Source organism: Pimephales promelas, chromosome 3 (genome assembly GCF_988280905.1).
Source record: "Pimephales promelas chromosome 3, fPimPro1.hap1.1, whole genome shotgun sequence".
Classification (NCBI taxonomy): Eukaryota; Metazoa; Chordata; class Actinopteri; order Cypriniformes; family Leuciscidae; genus Pimephales; species Pimephales promelas.
Genome location: NC_142771.1, coordinates 13,984,746 through 13,995,747, shown reverse-complemented (window position 1 = coordinate 13,995,747; position 11,002 = coordinate 13,984,746). Strand labels below are relative to the sequence as shown.

At 37.3% G+C, this 11,002-nt stretch overlaps 1 long non-coding RNA gene across 1 annotated transcript; it reads left to right on the top strand.

The window, feature by feature from the left end:
* Window positions 1–2,661: 2,661 nt before the first annotated feature.
* LOC120490228 (uncharacterized) lies at window positions 2,662–11,002 on the top strand. Its single transcript, XR_016155071.1, has 4 exons — window positions 2,662–2,935; window positions 7,767–9,362; window positions 10,354–10,485; window positions 10,847–11,002. It is a non-coding gene; the product is annotated as an uncharacterized LOC120490228 (long non-coding RNA).

Here is an 11,002-nt window from a genome sequence, read left to right as displayed (position 1 = left end):
CAGCCAGAGACAGAAATACAGACAGTAGATACAGACAGTCAGACAGACAGTCAGCCAGATAGACAGTCAGACAAAAATACAGACAGACAGACAGACAGAAAGACAGTCAGACAAAAATACAGCCAGTCAGAAAGTCAGACAGAAATACAGACAGTCAGACAGACAGTCAGCCAGACAGTCAGCCAGAAATACAGACAGACAGACAGACAGACAGACAGAAAGACAGTCAGACAAAAATACAGCCAGTCAGAAAGACAGTCAGACAGAAATACAGACAGTCAGACAGACAGTCAGCCAGACAGACAGTCAGACAGAAATACAGACAGACAGACAGACAGACAGACAGACAGAAAGACAGTCAGACAAAAATACAGCCAGTCAGAAAGACAGACAGTCAGCCAGATAGACAGTCAGACAGACAGACAGACAGACAGACAGACAGTCAGACAAAAATACAGCCAGTTAGAAAGACAGTCAGACAGAAATACAGACAGACAGACAGACAGAAAGACAGTCAGACAAAAATACAGCCAGTCAGAAAGACAGTCAGACAGAAATACAGACAGTCAGACAGACAGTCAGCCAGACAGACAGTCAGACAGAAATACAGACAGACAGACAGACAGACAGACAGAAAGACAGTCAGACAAAAATACAGCCAGTCAGAAAGACAGACAGTCAGCCAGATAGACAGTCAGACAGACAGACAGACAGACAGACAGTCAGACAAAAATACAGCCAGTTAGAAAGACAGTCAGACAGAAATACAGACAGTCAGTCAGAAAGACAGTCAGACAGAAATACAGACAGTCAGCCAGATAGACAGTCAGACAGAAATACAGACAGACAGACAGACAGACAGAAAGACAGTCAGACAAAAATACAGCCAGTCAGAAAGACAGTCAGACAGAAATACAGACAGTCAGACAGACAGACAGAAAGACAGTCAGACAGACAGACAGAAAGACAGACAGACAGTCAGACAGACCGAAAGACAGACAGACAGACAAACAGTCAGTCAGACAGACAGACAGAAAGACAGACAGAAAGACAGTCAGATAGACAGACAGACAGACCATCAGACACAGACAGTCAGACAGAGAGACAGACAGTCAGACAGACAGACAGACAGACAGAGAGACAGACAGAACAACAGTCAGATAGACAGACAGACAGACAGACAGACAGACCATCAGACAGAAAGACACAGTCTGTCTGTGTTTCTGTCTGATGGTCTGTCTGTCTGTGTTTCTGTCTGATGGTCTGTCTGTCTTTCTGGCTGTCTGTCTGACTGACCATCAGACAGAAGGACAGACAGTCAGATAGACAGTCAGACAGAGAGACAGACAGTCAGTCTGACAGACAGACAGACAGACAGACAGACAGATAGATAGATAGATAGATAGATAGATAGATAGATAGATAGATAGATAGATAGATAGATAGATAGATAGATAGATAGATAGATAGATAGATAGATAGATAGATAGATAGATAGATAGATCAACCCGATCTCACGACCAAGTCGTACGAATTCGACGAATGATTAAAAAGTGGCTAATTCGTAACAATTCATACGACCTCACTCGTACGAATTAATACGATTTTGCTAAATCGTACATATTTTACGAATTGGCCAATTCGTATGAATTCGTACGAATGACCTACCCCTTACCCCGCTCCTAAACCTAACCATCACGTGGGTTTAGACAAATCGTACGAATTAGTACGAATTAGACACTTTTTAATCATGCGTCAAATTTGTACGAATTGGTCGTGAGATAGTGTTGGATAGATAGATAGATAGATTCAAAACGAAACGATAATCTGTAGCAGAAGTTAGACGGAATATGTTCTTTTTTCAGTCACACTTCAGACCACCATCAGTCCCAATAACCACTGTGAAGAAGTCCAGATGTACTACATCCACCCGATGTGACAGGGTTGATTCAGAAACACAGGCTAAATACGGCATCCAAGGGCGTCTCAAAAGTGGTATTTTCTTGCACTTTAGGGTTGAAAGAAAACATTATTTTACAAGGCATGTATATTTAAAGAACATGTCTGGATTGCTTGATATCATTTGTAATGTCCCCAAATAAGGGAAAGATTAACATAGAACCCAACAAAAAAAACATTATTTCTTTAATACTCCCTTGAAAACAAATGGCATTTGCTTAGGCTCCAACTAATGAGGGTTAATGACAAATTCCTTTATAGCGAAATTGCCATTGAAATGGTTGACAAAACACAGAAACTGATCCTTGATCTTTTCCAACCCTTAAACGCTGAACAGATCTTACAGTATTCAAACAAAGCCCTAAATAAACTTCAAACTTTGAGGTGTTTTCCAAACTTTCAGACAATGCTTTGCCAAGCCAACATAAAAGTTTGTCTTGGCAAACTTTGCCTTTCTAGTTTTACAATACTTCTCTGTTAGCAAAGACTGTGATGAATCCTGGGATGAGTTTGACTGTTTTAGAAATGTTGTTAAAAAAATAGTTCAGGAAAAGTTGTTCCAAACTGCCCCAGGAAGCTGATCAGGATGTAGAGCGTAATTTTGACATTGAACAGCCTGTCTGGAAAAGACGTTGCCTGCCAGGAAATTAGGCATCTGGGTGAAAGATATGGAGGGGGCGGGTGAAAGAGTCGGGGGAATGTTGAGGACCCTATGCAAGCTATCATACCAATAACAAACTGGTGAAATATTCAAATGCAAAATCATAAGTGGCATCCGAGGAAAAGAGCACTGTGAACGGAGAGTTCCCCCTCAGCCATGACTCACCAGCAGCAATCATTAGAGTGGAATAATACTGTTCCGAAATAATCAGCGTTGAAGTCTGGGATCAGAATGACAGAGTAATTCCAATTCTGATGATTATGGCTGATTGCATTAATTATTCAAACTCTTCCGGGATTCTTTGCTGCAAGTCAGGTAAATTACGACATGCTTGTTCGGTAATTTGAAATGGATTCATGAAACTGTTTCATAAATGTTTCAACCTTTAGCCCATAGGCTACTCTGTTTTTTTTTGTTGTTTTTTTTTCCCAACATGTGCTTTTATTTTCTATAGTCATATACAATATTCGAGCAGCAGAATTTCAAAATCCTCTTCCATATCATGTTTAGTTTCTTCTGTCATTGTCATACTTCCTATCTCCACAGCGCTTGTTAGCTTAGCTTCCAAACAAGATGGCTGATATTGATTCAGTATCTGCAAGTGGTGTCCCTTTAAGGTCATTGAGACTTTTTATCTAACAATTTTGACTATTTAACTCAAATTTGTAAGTTTATATAGCTATCACAATTCTGCAATGTAAAAAAAGTTGCTGCCTTAAATTTTTAAGTACAATCAACTTGGATTGCAAGTTTAAGTCATTTCAACTTAAATTACATTAAACTGACTTAAAAAGTAGTTATAAAAAGTTGAAAATTGCTTATTTTGATGAGTTAAAGCAATGTAAATGTTGTCATAACTTCTTGCTCATTTATTTTTTTTTAACGTGTGACCATTTTTTGCGAATTTTATATATTTTATTGAGATATAAACTTGCAGTTAAAGAAAGTAAAAAAAAAAATATTATTTTCAATCTCATAAATCTGAGAAAAAAAGGTCAGAATTGCGAAAAATAAGCTTGTATAACTTCAATCACGTAATCTTAATTCTGACTTTATTTCTCAGAATTTTGAGACTTTGAGAAACTCACAGATGTATGAAGCCCTCATACATTTTGCACATGACATACAAACAAAAATAGATATATATCATGACAGGCCTAAGAATTCATTCTCTCGTTTTAGTAAATCGTGGGAATGATTTACTAATTTGCTCCGTCATTTTATTAAATCGTGGTTACGTTGAATGACCAAAATGGAAATAATCGTTAGAACGTGGCCATGATTTACTTAAAATGAGGAAACGAATTAGTAAAATGAGCTGACGTATTAGTAAGTACAATATACATGTTTTTTTGGTAACACTTTACAGTAAGGTTCATTAGTTAACATTAGTTAATGTATTTACTAACATGCACTAACCATGAGCAAATTTGTTACTGCATTTGTTCATCTTTGTTAATGTTAGTTCATAAAAATACAGCTGTTCATTGTTTGTTCATGTTAGTTCACGGTGCATTAACTAATGTTAACAAAATTTTAATCAAGTATTAGTAAATGTCGAAAATAACATTAATAAAGATTAACAAATGCTGTATATGTGCTATTCATTATTAGTTCATATTAACTAATGTAGTTAACTAATGTTAACTAACAAACCTTATTGTAAAGTGTTACCGTTTTTTTTTTGTCTGCATGTCATTTGCAAGTCCAAACTGTGAGATAAGAACTCGCAACTGTGAAAAAAAATTCTAAATTGTGAAAAGTCAAAAAAAAAAAAAATGATTCTGTGGCAGAAGACCACCATTAATAACTTCACCAGAGGCCAAGACTATTGTTGTCTTTGATCAGGACCGAGATGACAAACCTGTGAGGTCCCTCACCCTAAGCACTCAGCCGTTCAGAGTCAAAACATGGTGAAAGGGGGGCTGGGGGACACATACAAATGCATGAAATACCATCAAATAATGACATCTGTTTAAAGACATCTGCCATCAATTTCAATTGATAACATGATATTAGACTCAAATGTGCAGTGTTCTCTTTAGCATTTACGCCTGCTGACATATCATACCCCAAAGTTTGTGACCGTCAGTGAACCGTATGTCCCCTCAGGCCGGAAAGAGAGAGAAATGATAAGAGGCTTCCTTAAATTACAGACAGCAGTCTCATCTAAATGGAGTTCAACCAGAGGCTGAGGCAAACAAGGTCATCCATTAAGGCAACACAATTAAAGCTGCAGCCTGCATTCTTCGTGACAAGTTTCAGAAATAATAAAACCAGATTATTACTATAGCATTTAAGAGCCTTCCAGCAGGAGAGCTTTCATCTTGAAGTTTTTTAAAAAGATGCTTCAAGTAGGTACAGCAGAGCTGTGTTATTGCAGCAAGTAATACTTCTGGAATACCATAAAGCTCAAGGATTCGGTCCACACATCACCTGGAGTCAGCAATGACCTTTTAACCAGAAATTAGAAGAGAGAAACAAACAGAGGTCTCTAAAATGCTAATTTTGCTTTGATAAAATGCACTGTTATGGTTTTGGCACATCTCATTCTTTATATGAATTGTATAAAAACATATTCAATAAGAACATCTGCATCTTATTTAGCATATACTGTGGTGAAAAACCCATCCTGATTATTTAGCACATTTTAATACAACCCTTTTTGCAGGGCAGACTGGTTTTGTCCCCCAAAATGACTTGTGTCTGGTCGATTGTGAAGTAATTACTTATTCAAAATAAGAGAGTATGCGATTTCGGACGCAGCCACAATGTCATATGTGATTTTGACTTCTAAATTCTTGTTATGTCAGACTACATCGCTTCCCAACCAATTATCGCTTGCTGTCTTCAACGACATGTGTGATGTCATCGAGAAGGCGGAACTACTGACTTCTGGAAACAAGAGTGTAAACAAACAATGGCTACTGAAGTGGCGTCTTGTCTTTAAAAAATCTGGCTGATAGTGTGGAATTAAATTGGTATTAAACCCTGCAATAATTTCAATCTGCTCTCCGAACACCTCTTTAATCTGACAAACTAAAAGCAGAGCAGATGTCTGGCACCCATCACTGGTACTGTGGACAATCTGCTCTCAAACTGTCTTATGTAGTTTAATGAATAGCCTCAGTTAAAGTTGTCAAACAGAAGGCTTTACTTATAGGCTTTCATTCGCTGTCCTCTGTGTCAACATGTTGGTAATGTGTTTTCCCTGAAAAGCTGCCCTATGACACTGTTTTACACTTACACAAACCGCTGCACACCTCTGGTCATTTCTCTACAGGAGTGTGTTAGACACTGCTAATTTAAGATGTTATGCTGCATGGGTGGGCCTTGCCTAAGGATAGTACATTGTACTGTGAAACCTTTCACAAATCACACTAGTGAAGTTTGAGACTCAGGAAGGGTTAACTGACCCAACCTGTACTGTGAAATACTTAAAAAATCAGAATGGTTAAGTTAAGGACTCTGCGAAGGGTTAGCTGATTAAAATTGTACTGTTCATGCATTTAGAAATCAGTTAATATCTCAGGAAAGGGTTAACTAACAAAAACTTTACTTTGAAATCTTTCACATTGGAATAGTGAAGTTTAGGACTCAAGGAAGGAATAACTGAACAAAGAATTATTTTTGTAATGTAATATTTCACAAATAGCCTGTAAAAAATATTTTCAAGATTTGTTATCACAACATATTTTCTTTTGTCAAATCAACTATAATTTATTTAGTTGAGATAACTTATTATTTTGAGTTTCTGATGGTTCAATTAATCTATTTCATTGTATTAACTCACTTTTTCCAGTTCAATCAACTTAAAATTTTAAGGCAACCAGGTTACTTAATTTTTTAAGTTAAACCATCAATATTTTTTTTTACAGTGTAGTCAATTTGAGTCTAATATGACCTGACTAGATGAACATTTATTAAACTTAAATTCTGGTGAAAATCAGAATACATCTAATGGCTTGGACCGTTATTCATTGGCACTGCATGTTTGTCATTATTTAAAGAAAAGGGGAACAGAGCAGTGAGAAACACTGGAATGCGATTTAAAAACGATTGTGAAAGCTTTCACAAATAAGTCTCAAACTAAAACGAGTGATTTTGTTTTAACAAGACCTGAAAAAAAGAAAAAAATAAGATTTACCTGGTGACCTCAACCCATGCCTTGCTCTGATTGGCTGTAGCTCATGACATCATGTGAGGTTGAGTTGTTCGACAACTCTGGATATCTAGCAAGCTATGGCGTCTTTGATGCGTTGTTGGCTCCTTCGTACTAACAGATTGGCCAGCGTTCATCGCCCGTTAATCCCCCGCAATTTGCACTTGATAACACCCTGACCTGTCGCTGAGCTCAACGATTTGCAAATCGGGCTTAAAATTATGTTGTGTGAACTAGGCTTTGAACACTCCTGATTTCACAGAGAGTAAGTCATGTAGTGTGAAACGTACAGTTCAGCCCAACGTTTTAAAATCATGTAGTGTGAACTAGGCTTAACAGACCTCGCGGAACCATACCCTCCTCGCCATAATGTTCATTTTAGAAACAAATTTTTTTAAAGGGATAGTTCACTTTAAAAATTATTTTTTTATATGTTTTAGCTTACCTCAATGGCATCCAAGATGTAGGTATCTTTGTTTCCACGGTGTTTTCAATTTTGATATTTTTAGGTCAAACCGTTCTTGTCTGTCAGTCATATAATGGAGGTATATGCCTCCATTATATGACAAAAATATTTTTTTGGAAACAAAGACATCTTGGGATGCCCTTGAGGTAAGCTAAAACATATCAAAACGTAATTTCAAAGTGAACTATCCCTTTAAAAAGATTATAAAACCATTAAATGAGATCCCATAAGAATTTATAGTATAACAATTTAATATGATATTTTATTATTTGGAATAGCATTGTTTGAGAAGCAGACACACTTATCAGTTTAAATCTAGACTAAAACACATCTCTTTAACCTGGCATACACATAGAACATTGTCAGTTTCTATTATTCAAACAGTTAAATGATTGTAATGGCTGCATAAACTATAGGTCAGCCTGAACCGGGAACATTTCCTATTACACCCGATGTACTCGTTACATCATAAGAAGAATGACATTTACGCTAATATTATCTTCTCTGTTTATCCTGAGGTTTACTGTAATCAGCCGGATCCGGGCCGTATCCAAATCAGACGGAGGACCTGCGCCTAGACATGTTCACAACGCATGATGTAGTCAGCCGGATCCGGGCCGTATCCAGATCAGATGGAGGACCTGGGCTTAGACACGACCACAACGCATCCCTGAAGTATCAGCAGAGATTGTGTCAACTAGACACTTAATATTCAACATTGATCTGACTGCATAGATGCTGTTGTAACTGAACTGAACTGAGCAGGACGATGACATCACTGTATAGAGGCTGTATAGATAAATCAACTAATTTAATAACTTTTTTCAACAGAAATGTTCCATCACTGAACTTACTTTAGCTAGACGTTATTTTGACTGACGCTAACTGCTGTACAGCCAACATTTTTTTTGTATTAATTTCCTGCTATCACTGTAAACAACAATTATTGAAACAGTCTGTATTGTAAACAGTGCTATATTAATAAAGATGACTATTATATAATATCTTTAAATATGATGGTTTAATTATAAATGATGATTATCTCTAAAGTGGACAGCCAACATTATATTTGATATTTACCATCTGAATCTAACCATGTCATGTCAACAAATGGAAAAGTCAACCAGCTGTTTATTATGTTAATTATTGTGCCTTTGGCCCTAACAGCAGGGCCTTTACCCAAAAAACCACTGTCCAGGTGGATTATTATCTGTCTATGCTGTCTCTCTTGATATGCCGATTAATGCCAAACGTTTCCATCCCTTTCCTGCAGAGTTTAGGTGAGACTTTGAGTTATAATTACAACTTTTAAACTTGTACTTTTCTGAGAGGCCCGACTTGTACCACATGATAGCTGTAGTACTACCTGACCCCTGCAAACTCATTTTGGCGATGTTTTGCTCAATCATCCCTTAATGGGCTCTATGCACGGTGTTATTTCCGGTGAAGGTGTAAGGATGCTCGATAACTTCCGCCGATCGTAGAGTCCAATGCAATACCGAGAATTTATATTGAATTTTATACTCCATGGTTATATACTAATGAAACGTTAGTCACAAAAACAGATAAAACAGACACCCCTCGTTGTGTTTATGCTTCTTTTTAAAATTATATTAAATAAACATAACTATATATAAGATTACATCTAAACGTATGTACGTTTCGTTTCAAAGACGGGAGGACAGTAAATATTGAAGACTCTGCCATAATCCCGTTTTCTCCGGTTTTCCTCCGCTTTAATCTACACAACCGGAAATGGACGAGCATTCTTGCGTCAAATGCGGAACTTGCGTGCATATAGCCCATGATTATTACAACATACGTCATTCATCTCCTCCAAACCTAATCAAACACACCTGAACAAGCTAATCAAGGTCTTCAAGATTAGCCTATAGCTACAGACAGGTGAATTTGATCAGGATTGGAGTTGCCCAGACCTTAACGCGTATTCAAAAAACGCCCTGACTGACTAGCTAGCCTAATTCAGCTGTTTTCCAGCAGAGTTGTTAGATCGCAGGGCGAGATGATAACAGCGCGAGTGTACTGCTGCTCGCTGAGTGTTATTTTATTGTGCCTGTCTCCATGTTTGAGCGCAACATACTTCAGAGCCGCAGGTGAGAAGATCTTTTCATTACGCAGCCCAAAGAAAAATCTAAATAAGTACATTACAAAGTAGCCTCTTTTTTTAACACCATAGTAAACTTATGAACAACATTATGTCTTCTATCAGTATTGTATATGTTCAGTGTTGGGGAATAACTAGTTAAATGTAACGTTGTGTAATTTAATTGTAACGTAACCTAGTTACAGAGAAATGAGTAGGGTTATTTAAGTTATGACAATGTTAAAAACTACAACGGGGGTTGAAAATTTTCTGTACAAAAAAGCTAGGGCAGGCTATGTTGAATATTGATTTGTTGTTTTGCCTGTTTTTCATGTGCACGATGCCTCCTACATTAAAGGTGCTTTGGTAAAGCGATGCTATTCTGATGATTTTGATTGGTTCTCTTGTTTGAATTTGCAGCGCACCACTCTGCCAATTATATCTATCCACATTGCCGCTTCAACCTGGGGTGTGTTTCCTAAAGGCATTGTTGGCTAACTATGATTGCAATTTTCATTGAACTCTCGGTTGTGAGCGAACTTGCAACCATAGTTGAGCATTGTTTGAGCTGCCACCTAAGTGAAGAATTGAAGTCGGACAGTGTTCAGTACTGTAAGGTTAACTTAGTTTAATGTTTGAAAATGATTAAGTTGAAAATGCTTGTTAGAAATTTAGAAAATTAATCCAGTTGCATTACTTTAAATAAACTGCTAATTACTAATACACATTTAAATGGCTTAACTTGTGATCATTGACCACTACATTTCTAAAGTAACCTTCCCAATACTCTTTTACATGCTATTGGGTAGGTTGTTGTGACAAATCATTCTGTCTTTGAAATTAATTAGAAGTTTAGTGATGAGTGGTCTTTCCACTTGATTTGAAGCCGATAAATATGAATATTTTCGAGTTTGAGACGCATGTAGCGAGACTAATTTACAAACACTGAAACTATTCCAGCACTCCCTGGCCTAACAATCCTTCTGAATCCTCCTCTGTAGGTTCCGGTCAATGTCCGGCCAGGCTGACGGCCAAGCTGGACTATCAAGGATGTACTTCTGACAGAGACTGCTCTGGAGGATACATATGCTGTTCATATCCCCGTGGGTACGTGTGTGTGGCGCCTGTTTCCGGTGAGTTTCAATTAATGATGGATGCTAGAGGTCTCCCAAAAGAAACAGTGAAGACGCTTTGCTAGTAAATTTCGCAAATAATTGCTAAGAAACCGCATTTAACACATTGAACTAACCATGAAACTTGGAGACTATAGTATTGTTGTGTTTTTTGGGTTCTGTATATATTAACGTTATGTCTCTTTATAATTGTCTCATCCACTCAATTTAGCCCATTTAGCACAGTTCCAAGCACAGGATGGCTTTAAAAAAAATAAAGATAACTTCAAATACAATTCACTTGCTATTCATGCTTAATGTTTTGTGCTGTATATCTGAGACTTAATGGACTGTCTAAAGTGGATTATCTGTATCCTTGCAGTCAGACCGCCGAAGCCTCCAGCGAAGCCTGTCAAAAAATTCAATCCACTCCCCAGCGACAGTTTTTTGTGTCAAGATGATTTTGAATAACATTCTTTACGTTCAATTCAGTGCTTTTTATACGAGATGGTTAATAAAGGTTGTTTAGTAAAATTGA